Raw genomic sequence first — 27,875 nt, forward strand, 5'->3', positions numbered from 1 at the left:
TAAAGATGTTAATTCATACTCTTTGACCCAAATATTTAATTTCTGGGAATACAGCCCAAAGAAAAAATTCAAAATGTGGTGGTGGGAGAGTAGGATAAACTATGAAATATTCACCATAGCATAATTTTTAATAGCAAAAATTAGAAGCAACCCAAGTGGCCCCCAATTGGGAAGTAATTAGGTAAAACTAGGTCTATCCATAAAGCAATTATTTTCAAAATAATAGCCATTAAAATTAATGACTAAGACTAGGTGGCAATTGGGTAAATGTTTAAATATAATTTTAATGAGAAAAAAAACAATACTTAACCTCAAATCTAAGTAAAAGGGTAAAACAAAACATGGAAGGATAAACAGAGATTATAAAGAAAAGCATTTTTCCCTCTAGTTAGTTACTTAGTTTGGAACCCCAATCTAAAGGTACATATGAACAGTTCTAAAAGTTCTGGTATTGAAGGATCTTACCACCAGCCCACGAGCTGAGGTGAAGTTTCCTTCCTTCCCACTCACCTTGTCCCTGCAGGACAATGGTGACTTCTTTCTAGTAAAGACAAAGTCAGCTCTATGTCTAAACGTGGTGAAGTGTCTCCTTCCTTCCCGTCCAAATGCCTCTAAACAAAAAACCTCTGAAGACCAAAATTTAGTACTGTTTCATCAATGATTTGTGATCCAGTGTCTACCACTGGATCTGCCTGCACCCCTGACACTATTCCTACCCGCCATGGCTGTATCTGGTACAATGGAGCTGGCAAGACAGCACGGACCTCTGAGTCCCAGTAGGGCACCCCTGCAGGGAGAGGCCTCCCACTACCTCTCAGAGCTAGTACCTCTTGTCTGGCTCTTCCAGAAGCCATCACTACAAAGGGGAGAGGGTTCAGTAAGGCTGCACTCACTTTGACCAAGGCTGTGTTCTCTCTACTACCAGAAGGGTCCCTGTATTCTTCTAGTCACTCATATCACTGCCACCAGACCCACTGCCTTCCCTGTGCTCCACTTGCTCCTTAACTTTGTTGCTCTATTCTCCCTTCCATTAGGAAGTTCTTAAAATCTCCCATAAAGGCAGCTAACCCTTTTTCTATTTCTCAAGGTGTATGTGTCCAGGAAAGACAGGAGGACTTCTCTTCCCTGTTGAGGCTTCCCCAAGTGGATTGCTGAAGAAAGGCAGTTCGTTCATCCTGATAGAACTACTGAGACTACGACGGTGAGGTGAGCCCTCTTACTCCCTTTCTATCAGTGAGCTCGGGGGACACAAAAACCCCATGTAAGAGGTGTGCACCTGAACAAGCAAATCCACATGCATCATCACAAGGTCATTTTCTATGCTGCAAAAATTCCCCAGCCTTCCAGCAACAGGAAAACTCCTCATTAATGAGGCTGTCTTAAACTCCCAGGAGGCATATAGAAACTGCCTTGAAGGCATTCACTGGTTACCTTACTTGCATTTTTCCCAGGGAAGGCAGCCTTCCTTGGGTCCAAAATAAGATTTTCCTAAAATCCTGAGCTGTTATAGAGTCCCAGGTTCCACATATACACATTTTATTTTGAAGTTTAGAAACTACATGTGCATTAAAAAATGAGTTGGAGGAAACGTATCTAAATGGTCATACCATTGTTAGAATGGTGAAATCACAGATGACTTACCTCTTGAAATCTTTATTTTCCAAATTTTTATGTTTACATTTTCAACCTAAAACATAGAGGGCAAATAACACAAGAATGTCTCAAGATCCTCTCAATTGATCAAAACTCCCTATAAAACCAAAGTATTTCTTCTATTTGATTTTTGTTTCATTTTCTCCAATTTCTTTCTTTCTCCTCTCTGGTGAGAATATTTAATTGTGGTCTCATCCATATATCTTTGCATCCGTCCATCCAACCGTCCATCCCTCCATCCATCCATCCATCCATTCATGCCTCTTCTTTCCATTCCTGCCTTAGAGGAGCCAAGTAGGGAAGCCACGAGTTGCCTTTTAAAAAAAAGAAAGAAAGAAACGCTCAGCAGCAGCCAAGCAGCCAGAGGCACTAATGTGAGAAGCTGGAGAAGGTGTCGTTTTTCACTCAAACTGACATTTAAGCTGTTTCATAAATATGAAATCAAACTTGAGGGTCCAGATGGGCTGCCGCCCCCTCCGCCTTTTGCTGGAAAGACATGCTATTTACCAGCCTCAGAAAGGGGGACTGAGGAATGAAACTTTCAGATGATGAGTCACAGAAGAAAATGATTGATGAGTGATGAATGAACTAGTGTTTTTTTTCATGCAAGAATCAGGAGAGAGTTTCTGCCCGATGGACAGTGATCACCAACGCGTAGTGTAGCCACAGTCAGACTGTGACAAGGAGCAAGATGGACACATTTCCCAGGTGCTACACAGAGTAGACAGCACAAGTCACAGCTTGTCACTCACTCACTCACACATACATGGAGGCATTTCCAAGAGGGTCACTTTTATCCTGGGTGATTCCATAGCAGCAGTTGTTCCGTATCATACATGCATCATAAAAAAGAGTATCACATGAAGCCAAATACAAAATTTGAGTTTGGTGACATAGGCATCTGTCAGGATCTTCGAATCCCAGAGTTTTTATGACCGCAGTATCCTGCCAAGTGCTTCTTAGAGCACTGTTTTGGAAGTGAGCATTGCAGAACCTTGTCTGCCTCTCCAGAGCCCTGTGGAGCTGGAAGGGATGAGGAAGGCAAGGGATTTTGGAGGCTCCACTGCCACTTCCGCAACATCAAGCCATGACCCAGAAAGATACCTCCTATTGCTATGCTGCAAAGCTACAATATGCTCCCAATTTAGGGAGATGGAATGTGGTTCTCCATCATTCTGGAGGACTCTCAGGGATGTCTTGGCATTAATCTCTGATTATTCCTTGTAACTCAAGTGTTTCACTTTTCTGAAGAACAAACAAAGAGACGGCTTGTAGCTTATAGCTATTGCTGTAAACCAAGGAAATCACTTTTAATTCCATTTCAATTACAGAAAGAAAATTTTGATGATATCCATAAGGTGACATTTTCTTCATCATTTGAAAGATAAGAATTTGAGGTTGAGCAGGGCACTTTCTTCAATGAAACACATAGTGGTGATTTGCAGGCATTGGCTGTAACCTTGACCCATACATTCTCGTGATTGGGTGGAACAGATTTTTTATAACAGAACAGATTCCAGCTCCAGCTTGTTTGCTCTAATTCTTTGGAATCACCACCTTTGTATGTACCTGAGCATCCAGATGAGAAGAGCCTTTGTTATATTTCAATAGAGTGAGGTTCATGACAAGCAATATCAGAGCTGTTCTACCTCCTTCTTTCAAATGAATTTATGCAAATAAAGTCCTCTAGATAGAGAATTAAGGTTGGCACAATGTTAAGGGAGCAAAATCTCCCTCCCTCTGATCGTCCCCAGACCAATTCTTACGTAGGGAGCATTGACGTCTCTCCTGCTCTGACTCTGCATTGCCCCACCTCTTGTCACCTTTAGGGGATGTGATTAGGTATGAGGTGCAAACTTTGCACTTACCTCTGAGCTAATGTGTACTACAAACAAGGTTGGTGGGAAGGGGCATAGCTGCTGAATCTCTAGAAAAGATTACGCGAACCTGCACTGAGAATCTATCCCAGTGGAATACGGAGAAGAGAGAAGGAAGTGCAGAAGTGAGCAATAGGATTTCCTGGCTGAGGCTGTGGCAGGCTTTGTCTCTCTCTCTTAGAGACTTCAGTTATCAGTGGGTCAATGGCATGCTGGCACATAGTGTGTCTTTTTTTTATTGACTCCAGTGAAGAAATAAATTCCCTACCACTGGATAGATGATAGATAGATAGATAGATAGATAAGATAGGGATATCTTTTAGGTTGAATCAGAAGATCTCTGTTATTTGGCTTGATTTGATTATGGTTTATACAAATTTCAGTTTTCTAGATTAAAATTTTCCTTAAATGGGCCATTGGATTTCTGGCCTGCCAGATTTAAAAATTCCAAATACATTGTCTTATCCTTACATGCAGAAACCTGCAGCAGTGGACTAGAATGTCAGTAAGACTCCATTGCAAAGATGGGAAGATGCCCCCTAATTCAGGGCATATAGAATCAAATGTAAAGCTGGTGTAAAGTCAACATACCACTTAAAGAGAACTGGTCTCTTCTCTGCTATTTCAGATCCTACTAATTTCATTGAGACACTGGGTCATATTATGGTAACTTCTTCATTGGAAGAAGTCCAAAGGCTTAGCAAAAGAAAGTTGTAACTCCCTCGTAAATATTAAAACCTAATTCAATTTAATTTTAAACATTTTCTAATTGGATACTGTGTGCTTAGCCCTGCACTGGACATTGAATAGGGTTTTAAAAATTTTGTTTTCTACTTCAGGGCATATATTTTTCCTATTAAAAATTAAATGATAGCAAAAGTCAGTAAATAGTTCTTAATTAGATCATTTTGTAGGACATGTTGGTGGGTTTTTTTTTTTTTTCTATAGTGAGCATGCAATCCCCTGTGAAGGGCAATAGAAATAACACGGGGTAACAGGCAGGCTTCAGGGTCAAGTTTACTGTGATCATATTAGAGAAGGGGACTAGAAAGTACTCTGATCACGCCAGACACATCCCAAAATTGAAGAATTAGCTGCAGTGAAGAAAGATCTAAAATTAAGTGCTTCCCCAGGTGGGTAGTAAGCATTCATGGAAGATGCAGTAATAGACAACAGGTGGGAGCCAAGACAAGCAAATCACCTGAGAGAGATCCTGTGATTACAGATATACCAGTGGGACAGTGGAACAAAATGGCGGAGGTTTTAGAATAAAGCAAAATGCAGAATAGCTAATAAGCAGTATTGGGAAAATCTGAAGGCTAGAGACAGCACCTCAGCTGTAGGGCTGGTTTATAAGATCTCTGGGGAATACAGAAAAAAAAAAAAAAAAAAAAAAAAAACTAAGGTTTCAACCATAAGAAATTAGGCACTACAGGTATTCAAAACAGGGCGTAAGATTTTGGAAAACAAGACAGGGACTTAGTAATTAACCTTGGGGTCCAAAGGCAGGAGGTGGTCTCAGGAATAAGACAGTCTAATCTAGTGATCAAAGGGCAAAATATTAGAGCCAGGCATGCAGAAATAGTAACTAATATTTATGCACCACACTGCATAGTTTTGAAGTACTTTTACATTGTATGGGTTCCCAGGTAATCTATTAAATAAATTCACCTACTATGTGCCAGGAACTGTGGCAGAAAAGAAGAATCCACAGATGAAAAAGACATAGCCCCAACACTTAGAGGAGAATGGTCAAATGGGAAAGACTGATAGGCAAACAGACAGAACAGAATGCCATAATTCCTGAACATCACATATAGACCAGTAAGAAAAGGGAGGCCATCCTGCTCTCTTTCATTTTCCTTCGTCTTTATTACTGACTGAAAAGCTCAGAAATGACAGCCTTGGAGCTGATGATAATGACTTAGAATCATTTCACATACTAAAATCCGAGAATTTAAATTTCCATACAAGTGAACGTTTAACTTCTGTCCCACAGGGCTGTGCTTAGAGCAGGGGATTATTTTAAAATTCCATAGAATAGGCCCTGCCATGCAGAGCACCAGAGGACTTGGAGGTGGATGGGCTCTAATGAACCGCGATGTGACTTGGGTAATGTAGAGCTCTGAAGAAAGACCTCATACAAATTTTGGGTGATTAACTAAATTTTTAAAAAAGATGGAACCTTCTGCTTCAGTGAATGTGGGAATATTAAGACAACGAAGACATGGGGGTTCAGGCGAAGGGATATCCTAAGATGCTGGGAACTTTGAATATTTTGAACCCAGTCCCCCTCCTCCCCGAGCCCTTCACCCAAATGTTCTGTTGCTAAGACAACAGGATGCTAGCAGGCATATGCATGTGTCTGCTTCCTGCATGCCGTTGCCTAGCAACAGGACTCAGCAGAGCCTGGGCTCTCGCTCTTTACACCTACCCTGCTCCATCCATTGCCTTGACTTGCCAGTTGCTTTCCCCACCCCCAAGGCAAAGAAACAAGAAGCAGGAGAGTGCAAGAGGCTCAGGATCTGATCTTGTCAACAGCAGGAGAAAACCCTAGCCTGGCTTCACTCAGGTTAACCCCTACACTATGAAGTTATAAAATGTAAACTGACCAGTACAGCTGACTGGAAATGAAATGATGATTTGACATTCTTAATATTTGAAATCCAGTTATGGAGTCCTACCCTGTAATCACCAAAGGGATATGATGATAAGGAAAATACTGAACTACTGAGGCAAGATTAACAGAAATATTTTACCCTAGGAATGAGATCACAGGAAATGGGATATTTGGGGGATAAAAGGAAGAAAGGGAAGGGGAGAAAAGAAATTAAGGAGAAAGTAATAAAGAATAGAAAAGAGCAGGAAAGAAAGGAAAGGCTTCTAACTCACAATAAATAATATCCGTTTGGAAACTGACAGTGTGCAAACTGGAAAAATCTGCAATGTTATGTAGACTAGGATCTGATGTCTAAAGTGATAACAATAGCGATTATTGAGGTTCTTTTAAATACAGGACATTACATTAAGGGCTTTACATAGATTATTCCCATCTTCACAATAACCCTGCATGATAAAGCTTAGGAAAGTAATTTTACAGCTTAGACTCAGAACAGTTAAGTGACTTGAGCAAGGCCACACAGCTAGTAATTGTGGCAAAGCTAACAAAAATAGGTAGCATTCAAACCAAAATTAGTTTGACTCAAAACCCACTCACTTTCTTAACATGTATTGTGAGAAGTATCTGAGAAAATATGTGTAAAGCTTGTGAAGTCATACAAATTTGTTAAATTGGGGACCTTTTAAAGAAGCTATAAATATACCTTATATAACATTAAACAAATGTTTTTTTCTTCAAAGCTTTAATGCAATAATTCATAAAAGAAAACCATCTTGCCAAGTGGGAAAGTAAAAGCTGGTCCTTTAACAAAGTGTTCAGTAAAAAAGTTTAGAGTCCTTTTGAAGAAGCTGTAGAAGGAAACTCCAGAGTTACTCCCATTGAAAAGAAAGTTCAAATTTTGGAGATGTTTATGAAATTATAGGAAATTGGTTATAGCAACAGATGTATACAGAAAAGCAATTGCTCCAGGAAATCAAATATAAGAAAAACATAAGGTTCCTCTCAAACCTTGGTGGCTTCTAATACGGAACTCCTTCCTGGCAGCAGCACAAAGCCCCTGGCCAGTGAACATGTGGCGAAGTGCTGACAGCAGGGATGGATACGTACATATTCAGTGCCCCTTTCTCAGACCCTCAGACCTCCATGCCTACAGAAGACATATGGCATGCCAGTCTTATCATTCAGAAAGATGTGCCTAAGCTTGCCTGACCTAGGCTTAAACCAGTAATTTTACCAGCTACATTTATTCCTTATTCTAAAGGGTGAGTTCAGGCATACTTAGAAAATCCTTTTGTCATATTCATTGATTCCCAAGGTAATGGGCCCCTCTAAATATTAATAGAGATCAGGCAGACCCCACCTGACTATTAGAGTCAAGATTCTGGTGTCCAGAGTGCACAAACTCAGGTTAACAGGTTAATGGCTTCATCCCTTCTCAAATTTAAAGTATTGTTATCATTATATCATATTACATATGACAGCTATTCTCAAGAAATAACTTGTCTTTGCTTAAGGATCAGGACAAAATACTTTCCTGTGAAGAGCATAAACCAGAGTAGAAACATAAAGCGGGCATTCCAGCTTTTCTACACAAAGCTATATGAAGTAACTATGTTGCAGAGCTCTAAATAATATGACATAATTCATACAGTAATGCCCACAATGTGTAAAAACGCAATGGGCAAAGACTATTGTCCCACAATATCTATTCCATCTTTCTTGTATGGTCACAGAATTTTTAGTTAGGCACATGGCCACTCACTCTAAAGTCTGGCCAATAAGATTTATGTGCAATTGCCATGTGGCAGTTTCTCTAACTCTTTAAGAAACAGCCATCGTACAAATGTTGCCCCTCTTTTTTGTTCCTTTCTTTTCCCCACCTACTGCAATGTAGAAGATGTCATCTTGGATTAAAAGGGAGAGAGAGAGCCACAACTTAGATTTATAGAGTATGGAGCCTGAAGGAGCCCAGGTCTCTGAGACACAGTGGAACAAAGCCACTATACTACCTCAGGACTCTGTACAGCCCAGCTTTATATAGAGAAGTAAACGTCTATCTTTTTAAAGCCCCTATTTGTTGAATTGTATTGTTACTTACAGCCATATCCAATCTTAAGGAATATACAAAGATTATGCCATGGCTTTTGTAGCCTAATTAGCTATCTAGGCAAGTAAAATAGTTTGAATGATGTATTAGTCTGTTCTTGCACTGCTATGAAGAAATACCTGAGATGGGCAATTTATAAAGAAAAGAGGTTTAATTAGCTCGCAGTTCTGCGGGCTGTAAAGGAAGGATGGAGCATCCCTTGGGCTTCTAGGGAAGTCTCAGGAAACTTACACTCATGGCAGAAGGCGAAGGGAAAGCTGGCACTTCAAACGGCCAGGAGCAGGAGGAAGAGAGAGGTTGGGAGGTGCTACACACTTTTAAACAACAAGATCTCATGAGAACTCTATTATGAGAACAGCACTGGGGGATGGTGCTAAACCATTAGAAATCACCCCCGTGATTCAATCACCTCCCACCAGGCCCCACCTTCAGCATTGGGAATTATATTTCAACATGAGCTTTGGGTGGGGACACAGATCCAAACCAAATCAAATGATCTATAGCAGAAAAGAAATCCTGAATAGAAATGAGGCTCTGAATTGTCTCAAGACAAGACTCTCTCATTTTTAACTGGCAATCTAAAGAACTCCTCTCATTTTCCTTAAGGATGTAATTTTTTTCATAGTATACAGAATAAGATGTTCTCTTAAAAAAAAAAGAATATATTTTATCCACAGGCAAAAACCTGTCTTTTAACATTTACTTGCTTCTCCCTAGATGAGAGAGCCCCATCAGATCCTCCTGAGCATACGCCCAAAATGCACACCCAAAAGGTGTTGTTTCCAAGAAGTGACACCCAAGAGGCATTGTCACCGCAGCCCTTGTACTGATAAGGCAAACCTAGGGGCCACTGGTGAAACTCATATAATAAATTGAATGAATATAATATGTGACTTAATATCTTTTCAATGTTTAAAAGAAATGTGTATACTGAAAATTCGTATGATCCACACCACTACTGTCTGATAGAAACATAACGCCAGCCACAAATGCAAGCCATAGATGCCTAAGTTTTCTAGTGACCACACTTTTAAAAATCAAAAAGAAACAACTAAATTTTAATAATATACCTTATTTAACCCAATATATCAAAATATTATACATGTTACATACTAATATAATCCATATAAAATACCAATGTGCTTGAAATTTTCTTTTTTCGTACAAAGCCTTCAAAACCCAGTATATATTTTACACTTACAGTACATTTCAATTTAAGCTAGCCACACTTCAGATAGATGTTCAGCAACCACTGTGGCTCGTGGCTACCATACTGAACAGTACAGATCTGGAGTATGCCATTTATTGTTTAGCAGAATAACTTCTTTGAAAGCTTTCAGCCTCTAAAGTTTCTCAAGCCCAACCAAGGCTCCTGCCTTCTTGTCACGATTGTATCTAATGATAAAAAATGAAGGTGACTGTTTGTAAATAGCTACCAAAATGGTTATGCCATTATCACAACTCACAATCATTCAGATCTCGCTGATAATGAGGTTCTTCTCTTGTGCTAACTTTATGTCTATTGCTGCATTTAGCCCTATTCTGGTTCTGTCTTCCACAGAGAAGAGGCACAGTGACCCATAATCCCCACATAATTACCTTCCATGTTAGGAAGCACAGAACTCCAGGGACATTCTCAGTTTACTAAGGTGCAAAGGCGGTAGGGATTTAGAAGAGCCAAATCTAAATCTCAAGGCACTCAGACTCAGTTCCCCTCTGCCAGCTGACTCATGACTCCTTCCATTTTCCAGCATAGTTCAAAGGTCACAGACACTGTGAAAGCTTTCCTTTAACCACAATGCTATAGTGAATACAACCTCTGACTCTGGGGTCTACTTCTACTTTAGATCTTTTAAAAGAAGAATTTGAAGAAAAAGGAATGCAAGGAGAAGCTGAAGAGGAGGTGGAAGGAAAAGAAATAGCAGCAGAAGAGGGAGAAGAGGAAGAAATGTCTATGTCTATAGAAGGGAGAGTCACACGATTTGAAGGCTGACATTTGGAATGCAAACCTGACGAAAATGTCTACCTCACTTACCTGCCTGATTGGAAATTCAAGTATCAGTGATACACTTTTTTTTTTTTTTTGAGATAAACTAAGAGTCCATGCATACCTAGTTAAGATGCAAATAAACCTAGGAAGTGAAATACCAAACCTTCAATTCTTACTACATTTTCATTTATCAAACACAAGCAAATTGGTCAACTCAGCAGGCCCTAGAAAGACAGACACAGGTGTGGACAGGCAGGATGGGAAAGAGATGGGAAAGATACGGGAAACAGAAGCCTCGGGCCACCTATGCATTAGTGTGATGACCTTGGAGACCTAGAGGAAGGGTCACCTGAAGCAAAGAGGATGCTGACAAGACGACAGAGATTGACAAACCTCAACTCTTCCCACTGTCCAGAGCAAGCCCTGCCCAGCATCTCCACTGTTTACTATGACTTTGTGAGTTTGGGTTATCTGTATTTACCTGTTCAAGATATGAAGAATGCGAAATATCCCCAGCACTTCAATTCTTACATTTTATTAGGATCAGCTTGTCCTCTTTGGGCCCAGTAAGCTTCTGGCCTTCCAGTTTATTTGACCCCATCATAATGCAATAAGCCACTAGTTCTTTGGACTTTTAAAATTCAACTGGACAGTCCATTGAAAGCTTGTGCTTCACAACAAAGCCCAGAAATTTATGAGTACCAGAAAAGGTGCAACAGTTAAAAATTTTTTAAAATAAATGAATGTTGGTCGGGTGAGGTGGCTCACGCCTGTAATCCCAGCACTTTGGGAGGGTGAGGTGGGCGGATCACAAGGTCAGGAGATCCAGACCATCCTAGCTAACACGGTGAAACCCCATCTCTACTAAAAATACAAAAAATTAGCCAGGCATGGTGGCGGGCGCCTGTAGTCCCAGCTACTCAGGAGGCTGAGGCAGCAGAATGGCGTAAACCCGGGAGGCAGAGCTGGCAGTGAGCCAAAATTGTGCCACTGCACTCTAGCCTGGGTGACAGAATGAGACTCCATCTCAACATAATAAATAAATAAATAAATAAATGTTTATCACTTTCATTATCAACTTGAATTCTGGCTCTTCCCTCTTTCTTCCTTTTCTATTTTCCTTATCCTTATCCTCATTCTTTGTTTTCTGACAGGGATGCATAATTGTCTAGAGGTTCATGACTGAATGGCATTGTTTCTCTAAGAAGGCGGGGTTAGGAGAGACACGCATGAACCTGTGATAAAGGAAGGGCAGAAACCCCTGTCCAGCTACATTTCCAGAACCAAGCTCATAAGCTCATAAGAGGCTATTTATTCAGTCATTCAATGGCAATAATTGAGTTGCTATTATGTGCCCAATCTTGTGCTCAAAGAATAGCACTAATAGACATAAGAATACATATCTGTGTTGAGTGCCATCATGGAGATGCCCCAAGGTAGAGAAGGGGAACAGAGGAAGATGTTGGTTCTGGAAATGTAGCTGGCCAGGGGTTTGTGTCCTTTCACAGATCCTGGGGCCTCTCTCCCAACACTGTCTTCTTGAAGAAACAATGCTTATCAGCCATGAACCTATACATCATTGTGCCTCCCTGTCAGAAGGCAAAAAAAATGAGGATAAGGAAAGTAGAAGAGGAAGAAAGGGGGAAGAACCAGAATTCAAGCTTATTTTACATCCCCTTTTCTCGTTATTCTCAAACAGTGAACATCCTAGAGGTAAAACAAGACAATTTTAGATTTTTGGTGCCATATCTTTTTCACTCAAGTGTCCTTGGAAACTGAGGCTCTGGTAGTGGCCTTTGGAACAACAGAAAGATACTGTAGTAGTCTCAAATGTACTTATTAAAGGAATAGGTCCTCTGTGTGCTATGTCTGATTCTATTCTATTCTATTCTATTCTATTCTATTCTATTCTATTCTATTCTATTCTATTCTATTCTATTCAGTGATTTTCACCTTCATTTCCAACACATAGTCTTGACAAAAGTAAGAAAAGGAGGAGAAAAGGTACCAGCGCATTACAAAAACTGCATTTGAGAATCCTAATGTCCACTTCAAGGTGCAGACTTCTTGAGCAAACATGCAGTCTGTTTGCATTTAATTCTTCCACACAAGCCCTGCAAGAAAGTTAGCCAAATTGATAATCGATTCACATGATCTTTGCTCACTCATTTATTAAAACACACCAAACAGTTAATTCCCTTTTCTGTTGGGAGCTCTCACTGGTTCTACATGGCTTGAATGTTAAACAGCCACTCAGGGCTGGGAAAATAGCAGAGTCATTAGATGGTAACTGTTTCAAACTGTTCAAAACAAGTCTCAGAAATTAAGGGCCTCAATGTCCCTTCAATAAAATTACTTTGGTGAATATTTATTGAACTGATAGCTGACAAATGATAAAGAAGATCTAGCCTGTAATCCCAGTGCTTTGGAGGCTAAGTTGGGAGGATCACTTGAGCCCAGGAGTTTGAGATCAGCCTGGGCAAGATACAGAGATCCCATTTCTAAAAAAAAAAATTAAAATTAGCCAGACATGGTAGCTACTTGGGAGGCTAAGGTGGGAGGATCGTTTGAGCCCAAGAGTTCAAGGTTACAGAGAGCCATGATCACACCACTGTACTCCAGCCTGGGCAACAGAGTGACACCCTGTTTCAGAAAAAAAAAAAAAAAAAAAAAGAATGGATTGGTCAACTAAAGAACTTGAAAGATCTCAAAAAGCTCTAATTCAGTTGACCAATCCACTTCTTTCTTCCTACGACTTCTACTTGAATAAGAGAAGAAAGAAGAGTTTTTGAATACCCTTCACTTCTCCAGCTATGGTATGAGCCCATTAGACACATTGGCCAATACCTTACTAATACACTAATTCCCCACCAAAAGCCTCTATCTCTAGACCAGGAGATAGATATATAGCTGATGATAGATAGACACATAGATAGATGATAGATAGATAGATAGATAGATAGATAGATAGATAGATAGATAGAATATAGATCTATATATTGACATACATGCTATAGATATAGATATAGATATAAATCATCCTCCTCTTTAGCCTGGTCCAGAGGCTAATATTAGGGACTCTAAGTAAATTGTGGCACTGGAAGGAAGCCAACAAATTGTAAGATTCTATAGGCCAATCCTTTCTGTTCACATATGAGGACTTTGGGCTTCAGCAATTATTTGGTGGCCACGCTACAACTCTTAGCCAAATGATTCAGCTCCCAGGGTGATGCTCCAATTCCTCTTGCCCACAAACCTAGAGGCAGTGATGAAGACATACCCTAGAGCTTTTCTAAAAAGCTTAGTTTAATTTCCCTACCTCACTGTGGTACAAATGTTAAGCTTTTCCCTGACACTTAAGCTGTTTTATTTTATTATTTTATTTTATTTTTCATTCACTCATTCATTGTACAATCATTGATGGAGATCCTATTGTGTGCCATGCATTGTGGTAAGGCCTTAGAAACATCAAAAATAAATTAATACTTTTCAGTATGATGGGGAATATAAATAGGTAATATAATTAAATTATAATTCAGTAAGTGGTAATGAAGATACTTAAGGAAAAATAAAAATGTGTAGATGTGATAACTAAACAAGAAAACACTAAAGCACCTAGTAAGTGCTGAATAAATGCAAGTTTATCTCCTCTGTGCGGTAGTTAACAAATGATAGCTTGCAAACCAACTGTCTCAGGACTTTCTGGGGAGCTTTATTTATATACTGGAGTGCAGCTCCAGAATCTTTATTTTTATTGTTCCCTAGGATGTTCTAACACACAGTAAGTTTTAGGACTCCAGTTTGATCTAAAATAGCAGAAGAAACAACTCTCTGAGGAGCTTTACAGAGGCTTCATAGAGGAGGCGATACTCAACTAAGTTTTTAAAGATAAGCAGGGATTTCAGACAAGTATTCACAAAGTTATAATGTGGAAATAAATTGTAATTTCTCTATAGTTTTCACATGGTAGAAGTAGGATATATGGGAGGTGGAGACGATTAATGGGTACCAAAAAATGATTAGAAAGATTGAATAAAAGCTAACATTTGCTAGCACAACAGGGTGACTATAGTCAATAATAACTTAATTGTATATTTTAAAATAACTTAAAGAATGTAACTTGTTTATAACTAAAAAAAAATGCTCAAGGGATGGATACCCCGTTCTCCATGATGTGCTTATTTCACATGGCATGTCTATACCAAAACATCTTATGTACACCATAAATATGTACACCTACTATGTACCTACAAAAATTAAAATATATTTAACAGGAAGTTTTTAGGGAGCTATTTTAAAATATATGACCCACCCCGGAAGCATTCAAGCTGGGTTGGTTGACAAAAACCCCTGGGTCTTTTCCACTTAGTCACGTCTTTTCCATCATCTACAGTGCCTATATTGACTTTGCCAATGAATGAATAATAAATATAATTGACATGAATAAATGAATGAATACATGCTATTGATTGTTTTCTTTTGTAAAACTGAAGACAGACTTTAAATCTACCTCTATTATTTGTGTTTAAGAAACTGAGATCAAGGGCTTTTGAAATCTCATTCTCAACTAGCTTTTCACACAGAATATGTTCAAAAAATGTTTACAGAGTGCTGACTGAATCTCTATTAAATCCCAGCTTGTTAGTTCTACCCATTGTTTCTAGATTTTTAGTCTCTTTTGTGGCTGAGTCCTGACAATTATAGAGGGAAGTGTAGAGACACTGAGCTCCAAGATCTCTTCAAACTCTGAAACTGATGATGCTATGAATGGGCAGAATTTCTACGAATTCATTAAAATTAAATTGAGTCTATTGAATACACTAATGGCAGTCTACTTGTCCTCAGAAGGAAGCTTCAGAGAATAAAAGAGAAGCTGCTTTTCGTGGTACTTACTTCAGCTCAATAAACAGGTGCTGAGTGTCTCCTCTGTGCCAAGAATGAAGAGTCCAGAGTTGAGCAAAGCATGACCTTGCCCCCAAGAGTTTGCCACGTACTACTAGTTGTTGCTTTCCTCTGCTAAATATCTATACCTTTAGCCAACCAAGTGGATTGGTCAACTAAAGAACTTGAAAGATCTCAAAAAGCTCTAATTCAGTTGACAAATCCACTTCTTTCTTCCTACTTCTTCTACGTGAATAAGAGAAGAAAGAAGAGTTTTTGAATACCCTTCATGTAAGGCCATACCCTTAAATGAAAACTGTTTCCATGTTTAACTCAGATTTATCATGTGCCAAAAAAAAAAAAGGTGCATGGAATGAAAATGAGATAACAAATAACTAATGAACTTTCTCCATAAAAAAGAATAGTTTTTCAGTGCTTGCCAGATTCCTTAGTCAATCCAAGACTTATAACTCAAAGCAAAAAAGAGGGTTACTGAAATAGAGACAACTGAATGGCCCTTTCTACGGAAGTTTTAAGGGTAGATGTGTAAGAAAGTGACTGGGGCATGAGGAGGAAAAGCATTAAGAGACTCAGGCTCTGCACTCCTGACACAGAAGCAGGTGGCTGCACACACGCCAGCTCCTCAATTGCTGAAGCAGTGGCTATTTAGCATCCTCCACTCTACCCCTCCAGCCCCAGGACAGCTACCTCTTGGGCACCAAAACATCACCACCAATCAGTGGCCTGACAGCCCTTGTACTTTTTCTGCAAATGAACAATAAAAAGGCTTTGATTCTTTCCTTCTGCAGGTGTCTACCTCTACCTGAGCTCCAACATGTATAAGCTAAAATGATATTATTTGTTTTTACACAAAATAAGAAATACCAAGGAAAAGTTTAAAAGAGCTACATTTTCTATTGAATAGCGAAGACAAGAATGTTTTCTTTATTAAACAAAATTAAATATTTTCCAAGCTTTTATCCTTTTCTCTTTAACCCTCTTCAAGTTCAAATCTAATTTTTTTAAAAGAACCACCAAATTGATTCTAAGAGAATAATTGCTAAGGCATGAAAATACTGCCCGTATCCTGGAAACAGGCTATGCCATGGGTCGTTTCCTAATTTTCACCCTATTAGGGTAATTTCCTACCACCGTGGGTTTTTTTCCTGTGGCAGTTCCTGCATGCTGGCATCCTGGCTCCTTCACAGCTGCTTTGTCAAAGCAGAGGGAAAAGGGACCATTAACATCTTTGTGGAAATAGATGCAACAATGCCGCTGTTCTACTAGCCTGCAATAAGGTGAGGACAAGGGAAGGAAACAAAATTGTCACATGAGAGGGCTGGTCATTTTCAAGAACCTGGCTGCTGCGGCTATTTAATTTAACCTGCAATGACACCGTTTATAAATCTAGTACCCTAAAAAGAAAATAGGCAATTCACATATAAACTAAAAAACACAATATGCAAAAAATGTTCAGCCTTCCCAGGTTAAGCAACAAAATGCAAGTTTAAAAAAAAAAAAGAAAAAACATAACATCATTCTTTGCCTCTTAGCATTTTTTAAAATGATAAAATCAGATGCTCTTGAGGGTCCCGTGAAATTGATATTTTTATACAATACTGATAGCAGTGTAAATTTGAAAACTAGCTCTGGAAAGCAATTTACAATAAGTACTAATGGCCATGAAAATACTCATGCTCTTTGACCCAGTAATTCCACTTACTAAAATCTATCTTAATAAAAGTATAGAAAAAACTGTATCTCCAAATATGTGCATTGCCCTTCCATTCACAATAGTGGAAAAATCAGAAACAATGTACATGTATAGATGAATGGTTGAGTAAATTATAGTTTATCGACTAAAAAGACCATTAAAAACAGCCTAGATCAGCACCTCACAAATAGTAGGTACTCAGTGATGACTGTGTTGAAATGTGTAAAAACACTTCTAAAAAATTAAATGGAAAGTAAAATATAATATGCATGTATGCTTATTAATACTCTGACAATATGAATAAGGAAAAATACAGTCAATTTTCTAAATTTTCAGTAATGTATTTTTTAATATTTTCATACTGATTAAAAAATATAAAACTAAATGAATCAACCTATTTCCCTGGATGTTGGTAAGCTGGGAAACCCCTTAGACTGCAGAGTGTAAATATGTATTGCTACTCATCTCTTTCATTCAAGTCAGCCTCATGATAAAAGGAGGCCTAAAGGTCCCACAAAGAAAGGAAGAGTGCACCGGGCTTGTGAACAGATATGGAAGACAGTCAGCTCAAAAATGTTACACTGCAGGTGATGATGATGAAGAAAAGTGGGTCTTCCCTGGCACTCTGCAGAACTTCCTAGTGAAAATTCCAGTTGCTTCAAATTCAGTGTGGAAGCTGAGACTCCAGTGTGGATGCATAGACAGCTAAGGGTGATTCCATAAGAACTGCAGAGTGAATGTCAACAAGGCCCTTCCTTCGGGGGTTTACAATTAATTCTAAAGATGAGACACCTAATCTGGAAAAGCTTCTAGGCTAGGAAACCTGGCTAGAAGACTGAATTTGATCCAGTTCTGTATACTATAAACTGTGAAGTTTTGGTAAATAATGTCACTTCTGTCTAAATCTCAGTTTCCTCACTGGGTAAAATGAGCATCCCTGCCCTGGCTACCTCACACTACTATTAATAAGGATTGAAGGAACAAGTGCACTGATGTACGAGAGTCCTGTGAACCATGATGTGCCATATCCAGGTAAGGGATGCTACACATCAAGAAAAGAGACCTCAGTTTGCCACTTTGTGGCTCATTCTAGGTTTGCCAATTGTAAGGTCTACACAATCAAAAATCAAAGAAACATCCATAAATTTCTAGCCTTTGGATAAAAACTGCAATTCTCTTCCAATACTCCTTTATTGCCCTATGATTTTTACCTGGAAGAAAATTATATAAAACAGTAAGAATGACACACACACACACACACACACACACACAAAATCTGTATATAAACAGTGGTATCTACTGGCAATAGGTTCAGAAGTGCAAAGTCTCATTTTCTTCTTTCCGTCAAATCTAGAAAAACCATTAGTGCCACTACAAAACTATTCTTCATACCAATGGATATTAGGGCCCAGCTAATAGTAGCTCACGGTCAATGGGCATGAGCAAGTTAAATAATGAAACCCCAGAGAAGCTACAAGAAAAGGAAATATCTGTTATGTGTGAGACATACAAAGTAACCTATAGTCAGTAACTTTCACATAAAGCAGGCACTCTTCAAGTAGCATTCCCTAGAAGTGTATTCTTCCCAACAAAGATCAAGGCTGTCTACAAAGCTCTTACTACTTACCACCTTCTCCCAGAACGGCTGAGAAAAAAAGGACACATTCCTGGGTAATAAGAATCACACCTTTTGCAGGAAGTGCACGGAAGGAGAGGAAATCTCCATTTTGTCTATAAGTACTTACTGAAAAACTACTAAGTACTGGAGACAAAACAGAGAAGCAAATAGACAAGGTCTCTGCCTTTTGCTCAAGCACCCTTCATTTTGATGTTGTGCAATCTACATAGCAGCAAATTAAGAACACAGAAACATAGTTTATGAAGTTTTGCAACTAAAGTCCAAATTCTGGGTGGTCATGAAATAATGAAAATTCTCTACTGTTAGAGTAAAAGTACCAACACAAAGACTTGTCCATTCTGAGGTGGTATGTAAATAGTATGGAATAAAGAAAGAATCAATAGCTATAGGACACATTCCTGTCAGCATACACTCCTTTCTTGTGATAACAAGAGTTTCCTTTGCTTAAGGATCTGTACTCCCCAATCCTAACCTATGTATTTTGAGTGAACCTGACTCCAACCCAAGATATCAGAGGATAGCACACAAATTAGATTAAGCCAGTCAGCACACTCCATCCCCCTGGCCACTGTGACTGGTTCAGGGAGGGACACTAGACCCATATCAAGTCCATTAAGTCTGAGAAGACTTAATTCTAAGACATGCATTTGGTAATATTCTGGGAATATTTCTGATTTCTTTCCCTCTGGAGATGACCTAAAGTGACTCTGAGGTCTTAGATTGAAGACTTTTATTATTTTTTTTTTTTTTTTTTTGAGACCGTTTCACGCATGTTACCTAGGCTGGAGTGCAATGGCACAATATTGGCTCACTGCAACCTCTGCCTCCTGGGTTCAAGTGATTCTCCTGCCTCAGCCTCCTGAGTAGCTGGGATTACAGGTGTCCACCACCATGCTCGGCTAATTTTTTGTATTCTTAGTAGAGATGAGGCTTCACCATGTTGGCCAGGCTGGTCTCAAACTCCTGACCTCAGGTGATCCACCCACCTTGGCCTCCCGAAGTCACAGGCGTGAGCCACCACACCTGGCCAGATTTAAGTCTTTGGTCCATTTTGATTTAGTTTCTGTATATGAAGCAATAGGGGTATAGTTTTATTCTTCTGCATATCGATTCAGTTTTCCCATTTACTGAAGAGATTGTCTTTTCCTCAGTGTATGTTCTTGGCACCTTTGTTAAAAATGAGTTCACTGTAGGTGTGTGGATTTGTTTCTGCATTCTCTATTCTAGCCCATTGGTTTATGTATCTGTTTTTATGTCAGTACCATGCTGTTTTGGTTACTGTATCTCTGTAGTATAATTTGAAGTCAGGTAATGGGATTCCTCTAATTTTTTCTTTTGGCTTAGGATAGTTTTGGCTATTCTGGGTGTTTTGTGGTTCCATATACATTTTAAGATTTTTTTTCTATATCTGTGAAGAATGTCATTGGATTTTCATAGGGATTACATTGAATCTGTATATTACTTTGGGTATTATGGACATTATAACAATATTTATTCTTCCAATCCATGAACATAGAATATTTTTCCATTTTTTGGTGTCCTCTTTAATTTCTTTCATTCAATGTTTCATAGTTTTCATTACAGAGATATTTAGCTTTTCTGGTTAGTTCCAGGTATGTAATTTTATTTGTGACTACTATAAATGGGATTACTTTTTAAATTTCTTTTTTACATAGTTCACTCTTGGCATTTAGAAATGCTACTGATTTTTGTATGTTGATACTGCATCCTGCAACTTTACTAAATTTGTTTATCAATTCTAATAGTTTTCTTATGGAATCTTTAGGTTTTTCCAAATAAGACAATATCATCTGCAAACAAAGATAATTTGACTTCTTCCTTTCCAGTTTGGATGCACTTTATTTTTTTCTCTTGTCTGACTGCTTTAGCTAGGACTTTCAGTACTATGTCGAATAACAGTGCTGATGGTGGGCATCCTTGTAATGTTCCAGGTTTTAGAGCAAAGGTTTTCACTTTTTCCCCATTCAGTATGATACTATGGCTCTATTGCATATGGCTTTTATTATGTTGAGATATGTTCCTTCTATCCCCAGTTTTTTGAGGAATTTTATTATGAAGGGATGTCTAATTTTATCAAATGCTTTTCTAGCATCAGTTGAAATGATCATATTATTTTTATCCTTCATTCTGTTGATATGATGTATCGCATTCATTGATTTGCATAAGTTGAACCATCCTTACATCCCTGGGAGGAATCCTCCTTGGTCATGATGACTAATCTTTCTTTTTTTTTTTATTTTATATACACATAGGGAAGGATTGTTGATGTTATTTATGCTATTTTAAAGATTGATGGTTTCTTTTTAATTTTATTATTATTATACTTTAAATTTTAGGGTACATGTGCACAATGTGCAGGTTTCTTACATATGTATACATGTGCCATGTTGGTGTGCTGCACCCATTAACTCATCATTTAGCATTAGGTATATCTCCTAATGCTATCCCTCCCCCCTCCCCCCCACCAAACAACAGTCCACAGTGTGTGATGTTCCCTTTCCTGTGTCCATGTGTTCTCCTTGTTCAATTCCCACCTGTGAGTGAGAACATGTGGTGCTTGGTTTTTTGTCCTCATGATAGTTTGCTGAGAATGATAGTTTCCAGCTTCATCCATGTCCCTACAAAGGACATGAACTCATCATTTTTTATGGCTGCATACTATTCCATGGTGTATATGTGCCACATTTTCTTAATCCAGTCTATCATTGTTGGACATTTGGGCTGGTTCCAAGTCTTTGCTGTTGTGGATAGTGCCTCAATAAACATACGTGTGCATGTGTCTTTATAGCAGCATGATTTATAATCCTTTGGGTATATAGCCAGTAATGGGATGGCTGGGTCAAATGGTATTTCTAGCTCTAGATCCCTGAGGAATCGCCACACTGACTTCCACAATGGTTGAACTAGTTTACAGTCCCACCAACAGTGTAAAAGTGTTCCTATTTCTCCACATCCTCTCCAGCACCTGTTGTTTCCTGACTTTTGAATGATGGCCATTCTAACTGGTGTGAGATGGTATCTCACTGTGGTTTTGATTTGCATTTCTCTGATGGCCAGTGATGATGAGCATTTTTTCATGTGTTTTTTCGCTGCATAAATGTCTTCCTTTGAGAAGTGTCTGTTCATCTCCTTTGCCCACTTTTTGATGGGGTTGTTTTTTTCTTGTAAATTTGTTTGAGTTCATTGTAGATTCTAGATATTAGCCCTTTGTCAGATGAGTAGGTTGCAAAAATTTTCTCCCATTCTGTAGGTTACCTGTTCACCCTGATGGTAGTTTCTTTTGCTATGCAGAAGCTCTTTAGTTTAATGAGATCCCATTTGTCAATTTTGGCTTTTGTTGCTATTGCTTTTGGTGTTTTAGACATGAAGTCCTTGCCCATGCCTATATCCTGAATGGTATTGCCTAGGTTTTCTTCTAGGGTTTTTATGGTTTTAGGTCTAACATGTAAGTCTTTAATCCATCTTGAATTAATTTTTGTATAAGGTGTAAGGAAGGGATCCAGTTTCAGCTTTCTACATATGGCTAGCCAGTTTTCCCAGTACCATTTATTAAATAGGGAATCCTTTCCCCATTGCTTGTTTTTGTCAGGTTTGTCAAAGATCAGATAGTTGTAGATATGCGGCATCATTTCTGGGGGCTCTGTTCTGTTCCATTGGTCTATATCTCTGTTTTGGTACCAGTACCATGCTGTTTTGGTTACTGTAGCCTTGTAGTATAGCTTGAAGTCAGGTAGCGTGATGCCTCCAGCTTTGTTCTTTTGGCTTAGGATTGACTTGGCAATGCAGGATCCTTTTTGGTTCCATATGAACTTTAAAGTAGTTTTTTCCAATTCTGTGAAGAAAGTCATTGGTAGCTTGATGGGGATGGCATTGAATCTATAAATTACCTTGGGCAGTATGGCCATTTTCACAATATTCATTCTTCCTACCCATGAGCATGGAATGTTCTTCCATTTGTTTGTATCCTCTTTTATTTCGTTGAGTAGTGGTTTGTAGTTCTCCTTGAAGAGGTCCTTCACATCCCTTGTAAGTTGGATTCCTAGGTATTTTATTATCTTTGCAGCAATTGTGAATGGGACTTCACTCATGATTTGGCTCTGTTTGTCTGTTATTGGTGTACAAGAATGCTTGTAATTTTTGCCATTGATTTTGTATCCTGAGACTTTGCTGAAGTTGCTTATCAGCTTAAGGAGATTTTGGGCTGAGACAATGGGGTTTTCTAGATATACAATCATGTCATCTGCAAACAGGGACAATTTGACTTCCTCTTTTCCTAATTGAATACCCTTTATTTCCTTCTCTTGCCTGATTGCCCTGGCCAGAACTTCCAACACTATGTTGAATAGGAGTGGCAAGAGAGGGCATCCCTGTCTTGTGCCAGTTTTCAAAGGGAATGCTTCCAGTTTTTGTCCATTCAGTATGATATTGGCTGTGGGTTTGTCATAGATAACTCTTATTGTTTTGAGATACGTCCCATCAATACCTAATTTATTGAGAGTTTTTAGCATGAAGGGTTGTTGAATTCTGTCAAAGGGCTTTTCTGCATTTATTGAGATAATCATGTGGTTTTTGTCTTTGGTTCTGTTTATATGCTGAATTACATTTATTGATTTGCATGTGTTGAACCAGCCTTGCATCCCAGGGATAAAGCCCACTTGATCATGGTGGATAAGCTTTTTGATATGCTGCTGGATTTGGTTTGCCAGTATTTTATTGAGGATTTTTGCATCAATGTTCATCAAGGATATTGGTCTAAAATTCTCTTTTTTTGTTGTGTCTCTGCCAGGCTTTGGTATCAGGATGATGCTGGCCTCATAAAATGAGTTAGGGGGGATTCCTTCTTTTTCTATTGATTGGAATAGTTTCAGAAGGAATGGTACTCATTCCTCCTTGTACCTCTGGTAGAATTCAGCTGTGAATCTATCTGGTCCTGGACTTTTTTTGGTTGGTAAGCTATTAATTATTGCCTCAACTTCAGAGCCTGTTATTGGTCTATTCAGAGATTCAACTTCTTCCTGGTTTACTCCTGGGAGGGTGTATGTGTCAAGGAAATTGTCCATTTCTTCTAGATTTTCTAGTTTATTTGTGTAGAGGTGTTTATAGTATTCTCTGATGGTAGTTTGTATTTCTGTGGGATCGGTGGTGATATCCCCTTTGTCATTTTTTATTGCATCTATTTGATTCTTCTCTCTTTTCTTCTTTATTAGTCTTGCTAGCAGTCTATCAATTTTGTTGATCTTTTCAAAAAACCAATCTTTCTAATACATTGTTGAATTTGGTTTGCTAGTATTTTGTTGAGAATTTTTGCATTAATATTCATGCAGATATTGAGCTATCATTTTCTTTTGTTGATGTGTCTTTGTCTGGTTTGGTATCAAAGTAATATTAGCCTCGTAGAATGAGTTTGGAAGTATCCCCTCCTCTATTTTTTGGAATAGGTTCAATTGAATTGCTATTAGTTCTTTAAATGTTTGGTAGAATTCAGCAGCAAAGCCATGAGGTCCCAGGCTTTTCTTTACTGGGAGACTTTTTATTATGGCTTCAATCTCATTATTTGTGATTGGTCTGTTCAGCTTTTGGATTTCTTCCAAGTTCAACCTTGGAAAGTTGTGTATATCTAGGAATTTGTCCATTTCTTCTCGATTTTCCAACTTATTGTCATACAGTTGCTCATAGTAGCCACTATGAATTGGAATGTCTCCTTTTTCATTTCTCATTTTTATTTATTTGTATCTTCTCTCTTTTTTTCTTAGTCTGGCTAAAGGTTTGTCGCTTTTGTTTAACTTTTCTACAAACAAACTTTTTGTTTCATTGTCCTTTGGATTTTTTTATTTCAGTTTCATTTATTTCTGCCCTGATCTTTTTTCTTTCGTTTCCTCTACTCATTCTGAGTTTGGTTTACTCTTTCTTTTCTAGTTCTTTAAGATCATTGTTAGATTGTTCATTTGGAGTTTTTCTTCTTAAAATGTAGACACTTATAGCTATAAACTTACCTCTTAGTGCTTTTGCTGTATCCCGTAGGTTTTGGTATGTTGTGTTTCCATTATCAATTGTTTCAAGAAAGTTTTTAATTTCCATCTTAATTTCTTCATTAACACAATGGTCATTCAAGAGCATATTCTTTAATTTCCATGTATTTGTATAGTTTCCAAAATTCCTCTTCTTATTAATTTCTACTTTTATTTCATTGTGGTCAGAGAAGATGCTTGATATTATTTCAATTTTTTTAATGTTTAAAGACTTGTTTTGTGACCTAACATATGGTCTATCCTTGAGAATGATTTACATGCTGAGAAAAAGGATGTGTATTCTGCAGCTCTTGGATGAAACGTTCTGTAAATATCTATTAGATCCATGTGGTCTTTAGTGCAGTCTGATGTGTGTTGATTTTCTATCTGGGAGATCTATCTAATGCTGAAAGTGGGGTCTTGAAGTCTCCCACTATTATTGTATGTGGTCCTATCTCTCTCTTCAGCTCTAATAATATTTTATACATATGGGTAATGTACTGAGTCTCACCTGAAGCCCAGCAAGTCTCAGAGACACACCCAAGGCCCTCAACTTAGTACCTGGATATCAATGCTGGTTATTCAGGGCCCAGGGCTCTTCAGTTAGCAGATGATGAATGCTGCCAGGACTGGGTCCTTTCCTTCAAGGCAGTGGGTTCCCTTCTGGCCCAGGATGTGTCTAAAAATCTCATCTGTAATCTAGGGCCTAGAATGGGGCCTCACGACTCTACCTGGTGCCCTATCCTGCTGTGGCTGAGCTGGTATCCAAGATGCAAGACAAAGTCCTCCGCACTCTTCCCCCTCCTCTCCTGAAGCGGAAAAAATGTGTCTCTTTTGGACCCTCAAGCTCTGCAGCCTAGGGTTAGAGGAGGGGAGACGCCAGCACTCTCTTGTCTGTCCCAGCTGATGTCTCAGTAGGTCGCATCCCCTTCCCCGCTGTCCACTGTCCACTGCCTCGGGGCCTGGTTCAGTACTAGGACTTGCCTAAGAGTTGCAGTCCTTACAGGCTAGCCTTTCACGTTTACTTGGAGACACAGTGCACTGGAGCCCTCTGTGGCAAGGTTTGCAGGCACTCAAGCTCCAACAGTCACTGAGATTTACAATTCCCCTCTGGCTAAGGCTGGTTCCAAAGTTCCCTTTGTGGGAAGGCATCAGCGGAGTTTGTTCGCGTTTTTGCTTCTGCTCTAACAGGATAGCACTGAGTTTAATGCCTCACGATTGCTGTGTTCTTCCTCCCTCAGTGCTCAAAGATGTTCTCTGCACCAAGACTCTGCAATGGGGATTGCAGAGGGTGGGGGGGAGTGGTGTCCATGACGACTCCAGACTGTTCTTTCCACCTTTTCAGTGTATCTTTCAGTGATAGGAAGTTAAAAAGTTAAAATCAGGTACTGTGAATGCTCATCAGGTTTTCTGTTTTTATGAAAGTGTTTTTTCCATGTAGATAGTTGTTTACTTGGTGTCCTTGCAGGGACCAGGCTGGGGACAACTGGTGAAGCCTTCTATTCAGCCATCTTTCTCCATCCTCTCTAATTCCAAGAAGGGGTTTTTGTTTTGTTTTGTTTTAACGTACTCTGCTTTGCTTATCAACTTTTAAGAAATATTTTTCCCTTCTCTGTCTAAAATGCTTTTATATTTTGGAAAGCCCATATTCCTTGTGACCTCTCAAAAAAATGCTTGGCCATTAAAGCCCCGTTATGATACTTCCTATGACTGCCTAAACTCAGGTCCGTGCCTTCAAGACATGTACAATCTAGTTGTAAAGAAAAGACTCACTGGAAACAATGGAGTGAATTGGTTTTAAAGTGAGGATCCAAAGCTATAAATTCTGCTAAAGGCCAAAAGAGAAGACATTATTGAGACTGGATATTTGGGGAGGCTTTTCCAGAGGAGACAGGAATTTACAGTGGCCTTAAATCATAAAGATTAGAATTAATGGAAAGAGAATTCCAGGAGGGAGAAAATAGGTAAACCATAAGAGGGAAGTGGGAGTGGGCATGGCTCGCAATAAGCACACAGAAGAAAAAAGAATGTGTGAAGAGGAGTTGTGCATGTGTAATGAGGCATTGACATGCAGAAGTTTCAGGAATTGTTGCAATGAAACCTTTAAAAAATAAGAAAATTTCAATAAGTAAAATATATTAGATATTGAACTAAACTCTTGTGAGTTTTGAATTAGATTTCAGAGTAAGGAAGAATGCTTAATGTTGACAATCTCAACCTTGATTTCTGGGCAGCTGGATAGAGATGAACACATTTCACAGAGCTGCCTTCAAGCATGAAAACAGTGATAATCATAATGAATGTTAAATTTACTTGTTGCCAGGAACATTGCTAACACTTTACATGTATTATTTCACTTAATCATCTCAACAACTCTGCAAGACAAATATTACATTTTACATTTTATAATTGAAGATACTGAGGTTCAAGAAAATTAAGGAACTTGGGCCAGGTGTGGTGGCTCACGCCTGTAATCCCAGCACTTTGGGAGGCCGAGGTGGGCAGATCACAAGGTCAGGAGATCGAGACCATCCTGGCTAACACGGTGAAACTCTGTCTCTACTAAAAATATATTAAAAAAAAAAAAATCAGTCAGGTGTGGTGGTGGGTGCCTGTAGCCCCAGCTACTCAGGTGGCTGAGGCAGGAGAATGGCATGAACCAGGGAGGCAGATCTTGCAGTGAGCCAAGATAGCACCACTGCACTCCAGCGTGGGCTACAGAGCAAGACTCTGTCTCAAAAAAATAAAAATAAAATAAGAAAATTAAGGAACTTGGTCCACAGCCAGGCTGAGATTTGCATATATGTATACTGTGTCTATGTGTGTACACACACACATGCACACATATATATAGAGAGAGAGATTTCATAACACCAGAAATTGTGCTTTTGACTACTGATACAATATGGATATTTGTCCCTTCTAAAACTCTTGTTGAAATGTGATCCTCAATGTTGGAGGTGAGGCCTGCTGGGATGTGTTAGTGTCATGGGGTGGATCCTTCATGAATGGCTTGGTGCTTTCCCTGTGGGAATAAATGAGCTTTCACTCTATTAATTCAGGCAAGAGCTGGTTGTTTAAAAGAGCTTGGCATCCCTCTTCTCTTTTTTTCCTCTCTCACCATGTGACATGCCTGCCCTACCTTTGCCTTCTGCCAAGAGTAAAAGCTTCTTGAGGCCTCACCAGAAGCTGAGCAGATGTTGATGCCATGCTTGTACAGCCTGCAGAACTGTGAGCCAAACAAACCTCTTTTCTTTATAAATTACCCAGTCTCAGGTATTCCTTTATAGGAATGCAAAATGGACTAAAACAACTACTATTCTAACATATGTAAGAATTAGTTGGGTTGCATATAGGATAAAAAC

At 38.9% G+C, this 27,875-nt stretch overlaps 1 protein-coding gene and 1 long non-coding RNA gene across 2 annotated transcripts in view; one reads left to right on the forward strand and one right to left on the reverse strand.

Annotated features, from left to right (window-relative positions):
• The window catches only part of LOC134735446 (uncharacterized), a 160,966-nt gene that overhangs the window by 129,649 nt on the left and 3,442 nt on the right, over positions 1 to 27,875 (reverse strand). The gene's annotated exons all lie outside the window — the stretch shown is intronic.
• Positions 5,924 to 10,659, forward strand: LOC129471411 (uncharacterized). Its single transcript, XR_008653579.2, has 3 exons — positions 5,924 to 6,102; positions 8,045 to 8,195; positions 10,105 to 10,659. It is a non-coding gene; the product is annotated as an uncharacterized lncRNA (long non-coding RNA).

Source organism: Symphalangus syndactylus, chromosome 21, assembly GCF_028878055.3.
Source record: "Symphalangus syndactylus isolate Jambi chromosome 21, NHGRI_mSymSyn1-v2.1_pri, whole genome shotgun sequence".
NCBI classification, from domain to species: Eukaryota; Metazoa; Chordata; class Mammalia; order Primates; family Hylobatidae; genus Symphalangus; species Symphalangus syndactylus.